General features: G+C 41.8%; 1 long non-coding RNA gene across 2 annotated transcripts in view; it reads right to left on the reverse strand.

The window, feature by feature from the left end:
* Window positions 1–19,591, reverse strand: part of LOC148145291 (uncharacterized) — a 119,195-nt gene that overhangs the window by 81,608 nt on the left and 17,996 nt on the right. Inside the window, exon 3 of one of the 2 annotated variants that reach the window (XR_015761391.1) lies at window positions 11,833–14,753. This is a non-coding gene — a long non-coding RNA (uncharacterized LOC148145291). Of the gene's footprint in view, window positions 1–11,599; window positions 14,754–19,591 lie in introns of those variants that run through there. The other variant, XR_015761390.1, reaches the window with a different exon arrangement.

The raw sequence follows: 19,591 nt of genomic DNA on the forward strand, positions 1-19,591 counted from the left end.
TCTCAGTATGTAGACAGACCAACGCGGAGAGAGGCCATTTTGGATTTGGTGCTCGGCAACGACCCAGGACAGGTGTCAGATCTTGCGATGGGAGAGCACTTTGGTGAAAGTGATCACAACTGCCTCATATTTAGCATAGCCTTGGAGAGTGAAAGGAGCAATTACCGAGGGAAGATATTTAATTGGGGAAAAGGAAATTATGATTCTATTAGACAGGAGTTGGCAAGTACAGACTGGTAGCAATTGTTCCACAGAAAGGACACAGCAGACATGTGGAGACTATTTAAGGAGCAGTTGTTGCGAGTGATGCACAAATTTGTTCCTCTGAGACCGGTAAAAAGGGGTAAGATTAAGGAACCTTGGATGATGAGAACAGAGGAACTTCTTGTCAAAAGGAAGAAGGCAGTTTACGTAAGGTGGAGGAAGCAAGGATCTGGCACAGCTTTAGAGGATTACAGGCTTGCTAGAAAGGAGCTCAGAAATGGACTGAGGAGAGCCAGGAGGGGGCACAAAAAAGGCTTGGCAAGACGTATTAGGGAGAACCCAAAGGCATTTTACTCATACGTGAGGAATAAGAGAATGATCAGGGAGAAGGTAGGGCTGATCAGGGATAGCGGAGGGAAGTTGTACATAGAGTCTGAGCAGATAGGGGAAGCCCTAAATGAGTTTTTTGCTTCAGTTTTCACCAAGGAAAGGGAACTTGTTGTAAATGAAAATTTAGAGGAGCTGAGATACAGTCTTGACCAGATCAAGATTGATGAAGTTGATGTGCTGGAAATTTTGGAAAACATTAAGATTGATAAGTCACTAGAGCCAGACCAGATTTATCCTAGGCTGCTCCGGGAAGCGAGAAAGGAGGTTGCTAAGCGCTGGTGAAGATCTTTGTCTCCTCACTCTCCACTGGAGTCATACTGGAGGATTGGAAGGAGGCGAATGTTGTTCCACTTTTCAAGAAGGGTAATAGGGAAATCCCTGGCAATTACAGACCAGTCAGTCTTACATCTGTGGTCAGCAAAGTTGTGGAAAGAATTCTGAGGGATAGGATTTATGACTATTTGGCAAAGCATAGTGCGATTAAAGGCAGTCAGCATGGCTTTGTGAGGGGCAGGTCATGCCTCACAAATCTTATTGAGTTCTTTGAGGAGGTGTCAAGACAGGTTGATGACGGTAGAGCAGTGGATGTGGTGTATTTGGATTTCAGCAAGGCATTTGCTAGGATTCCCCATGGTAGGCTCATTCATAAAGTCAGGAAGTTTGGGATACAGGGGGATTTGGCTGTCTGGATTCAGAATTGGCTGGCTAACAGAAGGCAGAGAGTGGTTGTAGATGGAAAATATTCTGCCTGGTGGACAGTGTTGAGTGGGGTCCTGCAGGACTCTGTTCTTGGGCCTCTGCTCTTTGTAGTTTTTATAAATGACTTGGCTGAGGAAGTTGGGGGAGGGTTAGTAAATTTACAGATGACACAAAGGTGGAGGTGTCGTCGATAGTATAGAGGGCTACTGCAGGTGGCAGCATGACATAGACAGGATGCAGAACTGGGTTGAGAAACGGCAGATGGAGTTCAACCTGGGTAAATGCTAAGTGATGCATTTTGGAAGGTCGACCTTGAATGCTGAATATAGGATTAAAGACAGGATTCTTGGTAGTGTGGAGGAACAGAGGAATTTGGGTGTGCAAGTACATAGATCCCTCAAAGTTGCCACCCAAGTGGATAGGGTTGTTAAGAAAGCATATGGTGTTTTGGCTTTCATTAACAGGAGTACCGAGTTTAAGAGCCGCAAGGTTTTGCTGCAGCTCTACAAGTTCCTGGTGAGACCACACTTGGAATATTGTGTCCAGTTCTGGTCACCCTACTATAGGAAAGATACAGAGGCTTTGGAGGGGGTGCCATATGAAGAGAGTTTGAATAAGCTCAGACTTTTCTCTCTGGAGAGAAGGAGGAAGAGAGGAGACCTGATCGAGGTGTACAAAATAATGAGAGGAATAGATAGAGTCAATAGCCAGAGACTTTTCCCCAGGGCAGGAGTGACTGATACGAGAAGTCATAGTTTGAAGATATTAGGAGGAAGGATAAAGGAGACATCAGAGGTAGGTTCTTTACGCAGAGAGTTGTGAATGCATGGAATGCATTGCCAGTTGAGGTGTTGGAAGTGAAGTCATTGGGGACATTTAAGCGACTGCTGGACATGTACATGGATAGCAGCGAGTTGAGGGGTGCATAGGTTAAGTTACTATATTTTACATTAGGATTTCCTGATGTTGATTGGGAAAGCTATAGCTCAAGTTCGTTAGATGGGTCAGTGTTTGTCCAATGTGTGCAGGAGGGTTTCCTGACACAATATGTAGATAGGCCAACAAGGGAACCCAGACTGTAGCTTTAGGGTGCAGGACCTGGAGTGTAGGGAGGTTAGGAACATGGCATCAATTTCAAAGGAGGGTGCCTGTAAACAGGAAAGTGGTTTGAAGTGTGTATACTTCAATGCAAGAAGTATACGAAATAAGGTAGGTGAACTTGCAGCGTGGGTTGGTACCTGGGACTTCGATGTTGTGGCTATTACGGAGACATGGGTAGAACAGGGACAGGATTGGCTGTTGCAGGTTCCAGGGTTTAAATGTTTTAGTAGGGTCAGAGGTGGGGGTAAAAGAGGGGGAGGTGTGGCATTGCTTGTCAAAGATAGTATTACAGCTGTGGAAAGGATGATGGATGAGGTAGTTTGGGCTGAGGTTAGGAATAGGAAAGGTGAGCTCACCCTGTTAGGAGTTTTTTACAGGCCTCCTAATAGTCCTAGAAATGTAGATGAAAGGATTGCGAGGATGATTCAAGAGAAGAGTGAAAGTAATAGGGTGGTTGTTATGGGGGACTTTAACTTTCCTGATATTGATTGGGAAAGCTATAGCTCAAGTTCGTTAGATGGGTCAGTGTTTGTCCAATGTGTGCAGGAGGGTTTCCTGACACAATATGTAGATAGGCCAACAAGAGGTGAGGCCATACTGGATTTGGTTCTGGGTAATGAACCAGGCCAGGTGTTAGAATTAGAGGTAGGTGAGCACTTTGGGGACAGTGACCACAATTCGATGACTTTTACTCTAGTGATGGAGAGGGATAAGTGTGCACTACAGGGCAAGAGTTATAGATGGGGGCAGGGAAATTATGATGCTGTGAGGCATGACTTAGGATGTGTGGCTTGGAAAAGTAAGCTTCAAGGCAAGGGTGTAATTGATATGTGGAGCTTGTTCAAGGAGCAACTATTGAGTGTCCTTGATAAGTATGTACCCGTCAGGCAGGGAGGAAAGGGTCGTGTGAGGGAGCCGTGGTTTAATAAGGAATTGGAATCCCTTGTTAAATGGAAGAGGGCGGCCTAGTAAAGATGAGGCGTGAAGGTTCAATTGGGGTGATTGAGAGTTATAAGGTAGCCAGGAAGGACCTGAAGAGAGAGCTAAGAGCAGCAAGGAGGGGACATGAAAGGTCCTTAGTTGGTAGGGTTAGGGAAAACCCTAAGGCTTTCTATAGGTATGTCAGGAATAAAAGAATGACTAGGGTAGGAATAGGTCCAGTCAAGGATAGTAGTGGGAAGTTGCGTGTGGAGGCTGAAGAGATTGGGGAGACACTGAATGAATACTTTTCGTCAGTATTCAATCAGGAACAGGACATTGTTGTCAATGTGAGTACTGAGTCACAATTAAGTAGAATGGATGGCTTTGAGGTATGTAGAGAAGAGGTGTTGGAAATTCTGGAAAGGGTGAAAATAGATAAGTCCCCTTGGCCTGATGGCATTTATCCTAGGATTCTCTGGGAAGCAAGGGAGGAGATTGCAGAGCCATTGGCCTTGATTTTTATGTCCTCGTTGTCTACAGGAGTAGTGCCAGAAGATTGGAGGCTAGCAAATGTGGTTCCCTTGTTCAAGAAGGGGAGTAGGGATAACCCTAGTAACTATAGGCCGGTGAGTCTCACTTCTGTTGTGGGCAAAATCTTAGAGAGAATTGTAAGGGATAGAATTTATGAACATCTGGATAGGAATAATGTGATCAAGGATAGTCAGCATGGTTTTGTGAAGGGCAGGTCGTGCCTCACAAACCTTATTGAATTCTTTGAGAAGGTGACTAAGGAGGTGGACGAGGGGAAAGCGGTAGATGTGGTGTATATGGATTTTAGTAAGGCGTTTGATAAGGTTCCCCATGGTAGACTACTGCAAAAAATACGGAGGTATGGCATTGAGGGTGAGTTGGAGGTTTGGATTAGGAGTTGGCTGGCTGGAAGAAGACAGAGGGTAGTAGTTGATGGCAAAGGTTCATCTTGGAGTGCCGTCACTAGCGGTGTTCCGCAAGGATCTGTTTTGGGACCATTGCTGTTTGTCATTTTTATAAATGACCTGGAGGAGGGGTTAGAAGGTTGGGTGAGCAAGTTTGTGGATGATACGAAAGTCGGAGAAGTTGTAGACAGTGAGGAAGGATGTGGCAGGTTACAGCGGGATATAGATAAGCTGCAGAACTGGGCAGAAAGGTGGCAAATGGAGTTCAATGTAGCTAAGTGTGAGGTGATTTACTTTGGTAAGAGTAATAAAAAGATGGGGTACTGGGCTAATGGTCAGATACTTGGTAGTGTGGATGAGCAGAGAGATCTTGGTGTCCATGTACACAAATCTTTGAAAGTTGCCACCCAGGTAAATAGTGCAGTGAAGAAGGCATATGGCGTACTGGCTTTTATTGGTAGAGGAATTGAGTTCCGGAGTACTGAGGTCATGTTGCAGTTGTATAAGACTCTGGTGCGGCCGCATCTGGAGTATTGTGTGCAGTTTTGGTCGCCATACTATAGGAAGGATGTGGAGGCACTGGAACGGTTGCACAGGAGGTTTACCAGGATGTTGCCTGGTATGGTAGAAAGATCGTATGAGGAAAGGCTGAGGCACTTGGGGTTGTTTTCATTGGAGAAAAGAAGGTTTAGGGGTGACTTGATAGAGGTGTACAAGATGATTAGGGGTTTAGATAGGGTCGACAGTGAGAATCTTTTTCCACGTATGGAGTCAGCTATTACAAGGGGGTATAGCTTTAAATTAAGGGGGGGGGGGGGGGTAAGTATAGGACAGATGTTAGGGGTAGGTTCTTTACTCAGCGAGTCGTGAGTTCATGGAATGCCCTGCCAGTAGCAGTGGTGGACTCTCCCTCATTATGGGCATTTAAGCGGGCATTGGATAGGGATATGGAGGATAGTGGGCTAGTGTAGGTTAGGTGGGCTTGAATCGGTGCAACATCGAGGGCCGAAGGGCCTGTACTGCGCTGTATTCTTCTATGTTCTATGTTCTATGATTAAGTCTCGACACAACATCGTGGGCCTAAGGGCCTGTTCTGTGCTGTACTTTACTATTATCCAATAGCACCTATTCCTCATGGAGAGGGGTTGCATACTGGCTCTATCTTTGTTGATACACTGTAGTACACAAACTTTTTACACAACTTGAGCTTTGTCTCACTCTATTGTCCAAACCCACAGAAACCCTTCTTCAAGTGTTCATTTCATCGATGCAATAAGGTTGCCAGATTTGGTATAAATTGTCTGTAATCATTTACTAGACAAAAGAAAAGTTGAGCTCAGAAATATTCTAAAGGCATGGCACATTTTTTACTGTTTGATCCATAAGCAGGTAGAATGCAGCCCATTGTTCTCTACTCTGTGACCCAAATACACCTCAGATGTTTCAAATATTTCACAATTAGACTGCTTTCCCAAATACTGGAGGACCTCTTTCAGACTGTCATCACAGGACTACCTATTTGAAGCAGATGTAAGTATACCAACCAAAGAAGGCACTCATCCCTGAATTCCTTCCAAAATCTGGTTCCTCATCCTTTGAAAAATTTCAAGTGCTGAAGACATGTAAAGCGGAAATTGACCCATATGGGTTTAAATAGTCAAATGCGACTGACTCATTATTGAATTCAAATTGCAAATAAGCATTTGTCAGACCCAATTTTGAAGTGCATCCTCCTATATCACAGTGAACAAATCCTTGACATTCAGCAAATTATGAGTGAACTACATTTTGCTGCCTGATTTACAGGTACTTTATAGTCCCCACATAATCTTATACTACCATTCACCTTTGCTATTGCCTCAATGGGAGTAGCTCAATTAATCTGCTTAACCTGTGCCATAATGTTCTCTGTCTCCTGTTGTTTCAGTTCTTGCTCTATTTTTTCTCTTACAGCATAGGGCACTGGACAGGAACTGCAGTTAACTGGCCCAGCATCCCTCTGGACCTGTGCTTTGGGCCTTCTATCCTTGAGTCAGGTGGACAATTTCAAGAAATAACTTCACAGAGGCCAATATCCCAACACCAATTCATCCTTCATTTTCATGCAGAAAGTCCTTCACACTGATCCAACTCCCTCAGAGCCAGCTTTCAGTGTTTTAGAACCTCTGACACTCCGTCAGCCAGGGCTCCCTGATTATCCCAGATTAACAGCTCCAAACAGGAAACTCATATTCTATGAGGTCCACCAGGCTGACCTCATTACAATCACTCCTGATATCCTCTTGTGTGACAAGTTTACTTCTAAGCAAAACAGTTTTGTTCCAGTTTAACTTCAGAATTTTTACCCAGTTCCTTGGCTAAGCAAAGTTGGTTTCTGACAATTCACCATGATGATGGGTAATCTTTTGATAACTAGAACCATCACTCTGCTCATTGTGGAGTTTTCACTCATCCTTAATTCTATGCATCTTCTCTCCAACTGATGCTGATGCATTCTTGACAGTAGGGCAGTTCAGGAATCAAACCAACTGATAATCAGTCAGTGTCAACCTTCATGTCCAATGGGGCACCACCCAGTGTTTTGTGGACAACTATACTCTGTGAGTGGTCATCAGATATCCCTGTACTTCTGATTATATGGACATCAACCAATTCTGCATCAATCTGCTGCTGTTTGGCATTCATTTGCAATGATTAAATTTCCTTCTGCCAATATTTCTCTAGGCATCTTCTTCCAACATGCCTTGGTGAGATTACCCTTCTTGCATTTGTAGCACCCTGCGTTCACTGTTGAATGATTCTGAGCTCAATGTTTGCTCAAACATTGGTAATAGGACTTTGTAACTGACCTTCACTGGCGCTTTTGGCTTACATATATTCCATATGTTCAGAGATGTTGTTATTATACACCTTAAGAGGCAGGTAGGACTTTAACCCAGGTCTCCTGTTTCAGAGGTAGGAACTGTACCACTCCACTGGAAAAGCCTCTAGAAGCTTCAGCTTAGTCAGTTGCAGTTTGTTGACTTCAGCTAATAACTGGTAGTTGTTAACTCTGACTACTCTCTTACCCCATTCCAGGAAATCCATGGACAGTAATGTTTGACAAGCTATGTTAAAAGGTAACCTTTGCAATATCAGTAACTTACCAGAAATGTCCTCATTTTTTAAATCGCACACAAATCTGTCCCATAATATGCTCACTTTAGGTCTTCCAATATTACAGTGGATAGTCAACTTCTTCAAAGCCAATCCGAAACAGTCCAATATCCTAACAACATAATATGGCAACTCTAGTTTACTGTTGACTTCCTATGTGCTGCATACTGTTTTAGTCTGTTCTGGAAAGATATTAGAGATCAGACTGCTGCAGAAAGAGGACTCTCTCGCTCTCTCTCTCTCTCCCCTCTGCATCAGTCCACTTTCTCTCGCTCTTTCTTTCCTGCTCTGCATCAGTCCTCTCCCTTACTCTCCTGCTCTGTATCAGTCCACGCTCTCACATTCCTACTCTACATTAGTCTACATACTCTCTCTTTCTCTCTCTCTACCCTGCTCTGCATCAGTTCATTTTCTCTCTCTGTAACTTGGTGTTGGTTCATTTTCTATCTAGCTCATTCTGATGTCATCCACTATGTCAATCTGCTCCCACTCTCACACTAAACAGAAACATGGCTGCTTTCTGAGGAGGAAATAAACAGTTATAATTTAAGTTATAATATTTTTTGGAGAAATTAGGTCACTCAGAAAATGTATATCAGTGCAATATGGATGAAGAAGGATTTGTGCTGTGGATAAGGGATGTCTATGAAAAGAAGAGCATAGAGTCAATGTGCTTAAGATGAGAGCCATAAGAGGCACTAGTACAGCTCCTCCATTGTAACACAGAATGTCCTAATTATACAAGCGAAAAAAAAAGGATACCTGTAGGCATATCAGGTCAGAATTGGGGAGAACTATTGTCTCAGTAATACCGATTACCAATTCATTGACTGGGAGAGAGTACAGAGTAAACAAAAAAGGAGAATAGAATTTCAAAAATGTGTGCTGAATTCTTTCATCCACACTTCTGTTTTGTGCTTGTACAAGAAAAGAGATTACTCTGTCTCGTTACCAGCAATGAAAAAGACCAGGCGATTGAGTTAAATGGAGCACCCGTGGAACAGTCTGATTAAGTGCAAGGTTTAAACTTTAAAAATGAAAAATAATTAAAGGAGAAAAAGACAACTTTTAAGTTTCAAGGTGCAGAAGATAATGAAGTTAGAATCAAACTAAAATTAAAGAGAGCATGTGGAGCCTGAATCTAGGATAAATACCTGAGAGAATCTGACATATCAGAATTAGAACAAACATCGGGAAAAATGCCTTAACATAGAGAGTTGCAAATCAACCCCAGGATTAGTGATTGGCTAATTGTTAGATTAGCTTTGGTAGATGAAGGAAGGAAATGTGCTCGAAAGGATATGGGAACATGATGGGGAAATGTGAGTGAACACAAATTGGGAGCAGAAGTAAGCCTTTCAGCCTGTTAAGCCTGCTCAGTCATTCAATAAAGTCATGGCTGATCCTTAAAGAAGACACATTTTTTTGCAGAAACACTGTTGGGTTTATTTGCCTATTTCCATGGTGTGGTTTCTTTGTGCTTCAATGCAATGTCAATTGTAGCAGCTAAACTATTGCCCTGGATGAGTTCACTTAACAGCAGAGATAATCTGGTCTCTGTGACTTCAGACAACATTTGTTAGTACCTTTAGCACTTGAATTCCTACATCTAGGGCAATACAAGGCATGTTAAACAGGTTTCCAATATGTAAGGACCATGCCTTTTTATGTTTATAATTTACAAAAAATAATTGTGAACAGAAATGGGAAAGAACCGTTTTAAAATTAATGTTTGAAAGGGTGGCTACAGATTTCAAAAGCAAATAACACAACACCCAGGGAAAGTATCATAAACAATTGATGGAACAAGCTGTTATTGAAGTTTGAATTTCAGATGATTTGAGTCGGAGCTGGGAGGTATGCACAGCTGCAGCAGCTCTTGTTTGCAACAAGCAGTTAATTGGTCTATGGGCTAGTGACCTCTTATTGATAATTTGCCTCCCAGTAACTGTGTGATTAGTTGTCTGGTAACTAAACAGCTTGGAGCTGAGAGAGAGGTAAGGTATTCAGTTATTCCCCAACTTGCAAATGATCTGTATTCTCTGCAGGCAATGCTCAGTTTAACCTGAAGAAAATTATTTTATGTTCCCTACCATAGTTGTAAGCTCTGAATTTTAACCAACAAGAAATGAGAGGCTGGATATGCTGGGACTTTTTCCCTAGAGCATTGAAGGCTGAGGGAAAACCATTAGAGGTTTATAAAATCATGAGGGGCTTGGATAGGGTGAATAGCCAGGGTCTCCATGGTGTTTTTTAGAGGGCTTAGGTTTAAGGTGAGAGGTGAAAGATTGAAAAGAGACCTAAGGGTCACGTATGGAATAAGTTGGCAGAGGAAGTGATGGAGGCTGATACAGTTACAACATTTAAAAGGCATCTGGATAGATATATGAGTAGGTAGAGTTTAAAGGGATATGGGCCAAAACATAGCAAATGGGACTAGATGAATTTAGGATATCTGGTCGACATGAAAGTGTTGGACCAAAGAGTCTGTGTCTGTGCTGTACATCTCTATGACTCTATAAATGAAACCGCCTCCTTATATCTCTTACCAACCAATGAAAGCACCTGAAGGAAGATGACTGCAGCAATGTGCTGGCCAGCAAAAGAGACATAAGGATAATTTCAACAGAACCCCAGAACAAATACTACTGAACTGTCTTTCAAATTTTCCCCATCTGCTTGCCTGTCAGTATGAATGTCAGGGGAGTTTAAAAAGGGAATTAGAGTTTTAATTAGTAATGTTATATGCTGATGGTTTCTAAGTGTTTGCCTGTTGCCAGAGTATAATTACCTAAAATGTAACTAGTAAAGTGTAATTCTTGTTCAGTATAGAAATCTGATCCATGCATTCTATCAGGCAGCATCCAAGGAGCAGGAGAATCGATGTTTTGGGCATGTGCCCTTCTTCAGGAAGGGCTCATGCCCGAAACATCGATTCTCCTGCTCCTTGGATGCTGCCTGACCTGCTGCGCTTTTCTAGCAACACATTTTCAGCTCTGATCTCCAGCATCTGCAGTCCTCACTTTCTCCATGCATTCTATCAGCCTAGGTCTCAAAGTGAGCTAAAGAAGAGCTTAAATTTTATGAAGACTCAGGGAATAGTGGGACTTGATTTCCAATGCGTTACCCAAATAAATTGTAAAACGTAGCTTGTTTTTCCTGGAACAGGTCACAAATCTGAAACCAAAGTCGACTGCTTGAAGTGCACCATCCACATCAAACATGGTCAACCATGAATAGAAACAGAGATTGCTGGAAAAACTCAGCAGGTCTGGCAGTGTCTGTGGAGAGAAAACAGAGTTAATGTTTTGGGTCCAATGACTGTTCTTCAAAACTGGTAATAGCTAGGAAATATGAAGACAGGAGGTTGGGATGTGGGTGTGTGTGTGTGTGTGTGTGTGGTGGAAGTGCAGGGAGGGGATAGTGGGTGGGGGGTAAGAGAGAGGGAGATAGGGCAGAATTGGAGCCCAGAGAGAAAATGACAGAGAGTGAACAACTAACAGTTAGAGAGACAAAGGGATGGATGATGTAATGTCAGAGAGAAGGAAAAGCTGGTAATGGGAATTATAGATAGGTGAAAATGAGCTGGCTGTCCAAAAGCAGCTCATGTTTGCAGGTTCAAAAATTATTGAACTCGGTATTGAGTTTGAAGGCTGCAGGGTCCCCAAGCGGAAAATCCAATGCTGTTCTTCCAGCTTTAACTGAGCCTCGCTGGAGCACTGCATAAAACCGGAGGCCGAGATGTTGGCAGAGGAGTTACTGGCTCAAAGGCAGAGATGCTATGAGTTGCACCAGAAGACCTCCTTCCTTTAACATTGGGAAGGCCAACTTAACTTGTTTGATAAAAATGTTTAAAATTGTGACTTGGTCACACTTCCTACTGGGAGCAGAGAGGTCAATGAAAGTTTAAAAATTGTTATCAAGAGTTGAAATCAGTATTGGGTTATACTCTGACCATTTAGGTTATAGTAAATGGGAAATAAACCATATTAAGATTAATCTAATAAAAATAGGTGAACAATAGTTAAGGGAAAGAAAGGATGACAGGATACAAATATTTTTGTTTAAGATTATGTACTGTTCATTTTGAAACTTAAGAGTTAATGCGACAGCAATTAACCCCATTTTGTGACTTCTGACTAGCTTACTGTGCTAGTCATTTAAGAGTACACAGAAAGATACTAGGAAGAAAACCACACTAAATAAGAAGAAGGCAAAATTCAAATAACAAAACCTTAAAATGAACAGTAGAATGGGAATTAACCATAAAATAAATGAAACTACTCAAAATTTGAAAATAAAAACAAATGCTGTTGTTCTACTTATACATACATTTTGTTTGTTCCACACACCAAGTATTTGGACAATGCTGATAATGATGTACAACTTTAAAAGAAATTGTAGTACCACACGAGGAGGCACTTACATGTATATTTTTCAACCCAAAGTTTAAAATTGTAATCAGTCCCCTTTCGACCACAGGAAGTTCTTCTATAACTTGATGGTTGCGTTCTTGTGCAACTCTGCATTGTAGAAAAATCACGCTTTAGAAACAGCACTTAAAGTGTTGGAGATGCAATCACGTTACAGCCAATACATGTTATAAAAGTTTGTGCTTTAGAAACAGTGTCCCCAGTTCATCAATCGCATTAAGGAAACGTGTGTTATAGCAGAACAACCTGCATTAATAAAGCTATTCACACCTTAGAAATGAGTTTATTGCTGCAGAACAACATAACATGATCATCGTGGGGAGTAGCAAGGTTGCTGGACAAGTAATTCAGAGACCCAAGCTATTGCTCAGAGGACACAAGTTCAAATCGCACAATGGTGGAGTTTGAATTGAATTAACAAGTTCTTACGTTTGTCTCAATAATGGAGAATATGAAACTAGTACAGTTGGTTCCGATATAACGTTATAATGCCGTTCTCATGCGATCTCACATTATAAGAAAATCATACAACAGCCACAACCAGTTAAACTAATGGGGCTGGAATAGTGTTATAGCCAATACAAGTAAGGAAAGTTTGAGTTCTACAAATAATGGTCTAAATTCTTCAATTGTGTTAAAGCCAATTCACGTTGCAGAAACGTGTTATAGCAGAACCAACTGTATTCATTTTCATAATAGGCTTGATTCTTCACATCTGGAAAATCTGCTGTCCTTAGCTAATCTAGCCTACATATTACTCCAGATCACGTCAATGTGGTTGATTCTTAACTGTCTTCTGAAATGGCATAACAAATCACTCAGTTCAAGGCAATTTAGGGATGGAAATGAATGCTGACCTTGTCAGTGATGCCCGCATCTGATGAAAGAATGTTTAAAAATCCTGACTTCCCTTATTTCCTTTGCACATTTCGACTACACCTATCTCCATCATTTTATTTTTAGCATTATTTATTTATCATTTAATCTCAGATAATTAGGCATAAAATATTAGGCATATGCTAACTTCCTGTTTAAAACATTATTCTCAAACAACAAATTGATCTTTTCAATGACCAATGGTTCATAGCTCTTTGTTTTCCCATTTGTTATGCAGAAGTTTAAACATGAACTGCATCCAGTTTTTAGTTTTATGGAACTGTTTTATACTGAATAAAATGGACATTAACAAGACGACTAAAATGGTTGCTAGTGGCCAAATGATCTTTGCTATTCCTGTACAAGATAGCCCCTAGTCTTTGGCAAATTCCTAATTGAATAGACAAGCCTGGATGGAAGCCATATGCGGAACGTATAGCAGCTGTTATTTGTGTTCAAGCCAAAACTCGATGGACCTTCATCTTTCCAAGTTTGAAACTTAACAAAGGAAGCTAAGTTGCCAGTTCAGTGAGTGAATGTAAGCAGATCTCCTTCCCACCTTCATATCATCCAGATATTCACCTCCATCCCTCCCATCCTTCCTCCACGTACAGCAATGACTTCTGACTTTAAACTGTTGTTGTTGGACAATAGCAGATTTGATCAAGTGAGCGCGATTGGCTACAGGTAACAAACCTGTTATTCAAAAAATAGAGTGAAAGTGGCCAGTCCAAACAGAACATTACAGGACGTAATCAGCCAAACAAAAAGCAGTAGTTTCATGCCTTTTAAACTTGGATCCTGCTACATCTTTAAAGTCTCTGACCTTTCTCCTATTCAAAGTCCACCAGGAGAGAAACTTGATATCCTGGCAAGTAAACTACAAATGATTAATTTTATAACATGCTGAACATCCCACTGTTTGAGAAACCCTGTAATAATCTGAATATGTGAATAGTGTCGGATTGTGGTGACAGTTGGAGCTTTTCACTGTATTTTATTGTGTTGTTCACTGCGGAGTACAAGTGACAATAAATCTTCATTCATTTGTTCCAGAGTTGCCTTTCATTGTCAATGGAGTGGCACAGCAGCCACAAAACAATGTCGCTCTTGGCATGTAGATGGCACGGTTCACACTTTCCTGCACATTAATTCTGCAATCGGTATTCTAGTGCCACTCAGTTTACCTATTATCAGCCATAATCCCCCCTTCCAATCCTCTAAGTCATTGCAACTCTTTGCTAAATGCTCATAATAGCTCAGCATCTCATTATTGTTCAATTTGAGACCATGACACATAGAAAGGTCTTCAAAGGGTTCAAACACTTACCTTTAATCACCAACACTAAAAGTGAATCAATCAGAAGTTGCACTTGCCTCTTACAAAATGGATTAACTACTTGCATGTTGAGCATCAATACTTTTACAGTGAGTGAATGATCATTGCACATAGTTCCCACCTACTGGAACCGAGTGTCAATTAAGTCCTGTCTAGTTTGTAGCTACCAACAGTGCTGTATTCTGTCACATGGAAGGTAATGTTCCTCATGTTCAATGTCAACATCACCATTCTCTGAGGACTGCTCCTGTTCTTCCAGCTTGTCTATCTCCGACACGTCTCCTCTTTCCCTGCTCCAGTTGTGCAGAGCACTGCATGCTGGGATTGGGTGACACTCGCTGTCCAGAGTGTCCTGCAACGCACCCCCATACCCAACCCCTGGCTTATTAAGCAACGTAACCTCATCCTCAGGAGGCCTAATGTATACTCCACCATGGCTCTGATTGAAGAATGTACTGCATTTTCTCAATGTGCCTCAGAGGGTTGCATTACAGAGTCATGAGCTGTGCTTACAAAGGGTAACCCTTGTTCTGCAGTCTGCGCCAACACTGGACTTTGCTCATCTGGAGTAAGTGGCATTGCGGGCCTCCTGTATTTCCTGTCCATCCTGAGGGGACCTTTAGCTATGAGCTCTTAATGTGCAGGCTGTGATCATAATACCTGCAGTGGTTCGAACCATCAGTCATGTTTGCATTCAGCCTGTGTGGGAACATAAGGAACAGTACAGGTCCTTAGTAATGTGAGCTGTCAGCATTCACATCACTGACAAATAACAGCTTTGCATACTGCTCCATACAATGGGACATGGCACACTTTGATAAGGAGGGTCATGGAATGACTCTACATGGACCTTTGATATTAAACTTCATTCTGATTACAGCACCACCAGTCATGTCACAAAGAGCCAGGAGGACATTGCACGTGCTACATGAGTCTCCAATCAGTGTCTCATTACCTATGAAACACATCATTGCATTTAAGAGTATCTTACATTTTACTTACAGATCAAGTGGAGAGAGTATCGGTTCCATGTCATTGTACAGCCAATGAAGTTTTAGATTAACTGTGTGTTTTCTGGCCCACCCACATTAATTTCAAGGTTGCCTGGAACTCGTTCTGTTTCACAGAGAGGTCTGACTTAATCTGCAAGGACCTGTGGCTTGGTCAATTTTGCCTGCGACCAGTATTTGCAACTCACACTGCAGACATTTCATATGTACAATGATATAATTGCGAGTGTTTTCAAACTGTGCTCTGTCATTGTATGATTGATGCAATTGGCCAATCACTCAGACTGGAGTTTGGATTTTGACCAAGAAAAAAATGCTAATTCCGCCTAATCCAGGTATAATCACAGCCATTACTGATTCCTTACATGTTATAGTACAACACCTGAAGTTACAACTGCAACTCTCATCTTTATCCACTGAGTACTGTCGCTAGTCCTGACCATCATCGTGATGCACACTCTCCCATCAAGACACAGTAGTATAATATTTTACTCCAACAGCATCCCTGATTGGCCCATGCACCATGTATATGGTGCATGAGCCCTGAAGAAGGGCTAATGCCCGAAACGTCGATTCTCCTGCTCCTTGGATGCTGCCTGACCTGCTGCGCTTTTCCAGCAACACATTTTCAGCTCTGATCTCCAGCATCTGCAGTCCTCACTTTCTCCATGCACCATGTCCCAATTCCAACCTCCCCCAACACCCATATGTTGAATTTCTCCCTGCCCTTCACTGTTCTTGTCCCTGCAGCATCCCAGGTTATTGCTTCCAATCCCATTGATTCTACCCAATTCCCTACAGTGATCTCTTTGCTCAAAACATCAATTTTCCTGCTCCTCAGATGCTGCCTGACCTGCCGTGCTTTTCCAGCACCGCACTCTCAACTCTGGTACCTCATTCCCCCTGACATTCAGTGAATTGACCCCCAGGACTAACCATGGCCCAACTCCTGACCAACTTGGAAGGACAGCCCAGACTGATGACTGATCAGACCCCTGAATGCTCTTTCATATACATTCCTGAACGAGAATCCACAAAAGTCCGATTGTTTACTCTGGACCTGAAGAACTGACTGTGACCCATTCCCTGGGCTGGAGTGAGACTGAACCACTGATCATGATCATCCCAAATGAATCCAGTTTAGGTAACATTTTGTCAAAAAATCTTAGATCTTAGAGACAAACATGTGAATAAATAATCCTTTCTTTTAAACCCACGTAACTAAGATGCTTATTATGAAGTGAACATAGACTCGTGGAATTGAGAATCACATTTTCTTTTGTCCAACATCACAGTGATTATAAACAGCATGGCAAGGGAATAGGGCTTCCAGTTCTCTCCCAGCCATATCTGTAACACTTGCCAACTGCAATGCTAATTTACAAAGGCTAGAATATCTATGTAGTTATGTAAACTCAACCAGGGTGATAGTTTTGATGCTACAACTAACTGTGTGTAGAAATAAAAATAAAGGTAAAGTTGCCATAGTCCTACCAGACCATAGAGCTGCTCTACCATTAGAGAGAGACAACCAGTGGTGATTTAACCTGAGGGTCACCATGCCTCAGGCAAATGGAGAGGCTGAGAAGGAGAGTCCTTTATGTTCACCCCAGCTTGTGTGGGAATTGAAACCACACTTTTGTCATCACCTTGCATCATAAACCAGCCATCCAGTAATATCACCCTATCAGTTCGTTCTGAACACTCTTCCTCTTGGTGTTTTTTTCCATCCTACGTTTCTGATTTTTCTCCCCCCTTTTGACCCTTGCCATTGATTCAGGAACATGGCCTTATGTTTGTGCTTTAATAGGGTGTCCAAAAGATTAGTTTGGGTATCACAACCGAGAAAAAGGAAGGCTAGAAATAGTGACTGAAGCTAGGTCCAGGAGATAGATTTTTGAGGAGTTTGTTTTTCAGATGGAGAGAGGCAGCAAGAGGGAGAACATCAGGGAGACTTGCCAGGACAAAGCCAATCCATTTGATTCATTCCTGCTCTATGTGTTTAGCTTGAGCTTATAACATCTAGTACTCCCCTGGTTTCATTCTTTTCTGTCTGACAAAGAGTTACTTTGACATTATTAAAGATTAACACGTCCATCTGCTTCAACATCAAAGGAATTACTCTGGGACCACTGCACAATATAGTGCTTGCGTGTTATTTTGTTCGATCCTTTACTGAATAAATAATACATCTGTGACACACTTTATATTCTTTATGCATTCCAAGCCATCTGCCTTAAAGAATTCACAGCTATGGACAAATTAAAAGTGAATTATCACTTTCTGTCCATATTGACACTAACCAACCATCAGCAGCAATTATAAAATGTGCACACAAAACTTTTGCTGAGGAATATCATTGCAACAGAACATTTCTACAATCTCACATTTAAAAAAAATTCTGCTGACTAATTTGATCGATGCAGTTTCTCCTGAGAATCTTAATTTAAATGATAGCACAACCCCCCTCCCCCCCCCCCCCCCCCCCCATGGAAACATTAAGGAATCTGTCAACTCAGGTTGTTCTTCCAGACTTTCCACCAAATAACACCTTTGGTATGTAAACAAGTTCACACTGTAACACTGAGAGGGCAGTGATCCTTGAATAACCATGCTAGAAGATTATTGACTGTCTATTTCTGATCTTATTAGCAAGCGAAAACACTTGTGAATTGTAAGTTTTTCATAAATAGAGGATTTTTAAGCTTTGCTTGCATCTCAAACAGCATACTATTACAAAAATTGGATTTCAGGTGCTTGAGGCCTCAGATGCTTTAGATAAGATTTTGTTGGAGCAGGACATCATACAATTTATCCTGATGTTAGAATTAAAATTGCATGTTTGAGTTTTTAACTTTCTGGCCTCATAACTTCTTGGAAGTACAAGTTGATAACAATTTGGTAAGAGCAACCAAATACCCAGGTCTGTGGTGAACACAGAATAACAGGATAGCTTCTTAATTAATGTGGGACTTTAGCATTGAATACCAAACCAAAAGATGGAAAATAAATTAACAACTGTGAATTTAATATCCAATCATGTAGTCAACCAGAATTTTAGATAGAGGGAAAAAAATTGGATTAAGAGAGAGAATAAAAAGAGAAAGTAAAAGTTTGAACATTTATTTAATTTGCCATTTTTAGAATTTCCTAAAACAATTAATTTACAATTCAAAGGAGTGAAAATTCATGCTTAATAATTGTTCACGACAAGAGTGATTGCCAGTCAAGTGGAAAGGACGATGGATGAAGACTCGCCATCTGAGGTAGTTTGGGCTGAGGTTAGGAATAGGAAAGGTGAGCTCACCCTGTTAGGAGTTTTCTACAGGCCTCCTAATAGTCCTAGAGATGTAGAAGAAAGGATTGCGAGGATGATTCAGGAGAAGAGTGAAAGTAATAGGGTGGTTGTTATGGGGGACTTTAACTTTCCAGATATTGACTGGGAAAGCTATAGCTCAAGTTTGTTAGATGGGTCGGTCTTTGTCCAATGTGTGCAGGAGGGTTTCCTGACACAATATGTAGACAGGCCAACAAGAGGTGAGGCCATACTGGATTTGGTTCTGGGTAACGAACCAGGCCAGGTGTTAGAATTGGAGGTAGGTGAGCACTTTAGTGACAGTGACTTTTACTCAAGTGATGGAGAGGGATAAGTGTGCACTACAGGGCAAGAGTTATAGCTGGGGGCAGGGAAATTATGATGCGGTGAGGCACGACCTAGGATGCGCGGCTTGGAAAAGTAGGCTTCAAGGCATGGGCTAAATTGATATGTGGAGCTTGTTCAAGGAGCAACTATTGAGTGTCCTTGATAAGTATGTACCCGTCAGGCAGGGAGGAAAGGGTCGTGTAAGGGAGCCGTGGTTTAATAAGGAATTGGAATCCCTTGTTAAATGGAAGAGGGTGGCCTATGTAAAGATGAGGCGTGAAGGTTAAATTGGGGCGATTGAGAGTTATAAGGTAGCCAGGAAGGATCTGAAGAGAGAGCTAAGAGCAGCAAGGAAGGGACATGAAAAGTCCTTAGTTGGTAGGATTAGGGAAAACCCTAAGGTTTTCTATAGGTATGTCAGGAATAAAATAATGACGAGGGTAGGAATAGGTCCAGTCAAGGATAGTAGTGGAGGCTGAAGAGATTGGGGAGACACTGAATGAATACTTTTCGTCAGTATTCACTCAGGAACAGGACATTGTTGCCGATGTGAATACTGAGTCACAATTAATTAGAATGGACGGCTTTGAGGTATGTAGGGAAGAGGTGTTGGAAATTCTGGAAAGGGTGAAAATAGATAAGTCCCCTGGGCCTGATGGCATTTATCCGAGGATTCTCTGGGAAGCAAGGGAAGAGATTGCAGAGCCATTGGCCTTGATTTTTATGTCTTCGTTGTCTACAGGAATAGTGCCAGTAGACTGGGGGATAGCAAATGTGGTTCCATTGTTCAAGAAGGGGAGTAGGGATAACCCTAGTAACTATAGGCCGGTGAGTCTCACTTCTGTTGTGGGCAAAGTCTTAGAGAGAATTGTAATGGATAGGAT

This window comes from Chiloscyllium plagiosum, unplaced genomic scaffold (genome assembly GCF_037043375.1).
Source record: "Chiloscyllium plagiosum isolate Xiang-an unplaced genomic scaffold, Cpla_swu_hap1 HiC_scaffold_25, whole genome shotgun sequence".
NCBI classification, from domain to species: Eukaryota; Metazoa; Chordata; class Chondrichthyes; order Orectolobiformes; family Hemiscylliidae; genus Chiloscyllium; species Chiloscyllium plagiosum.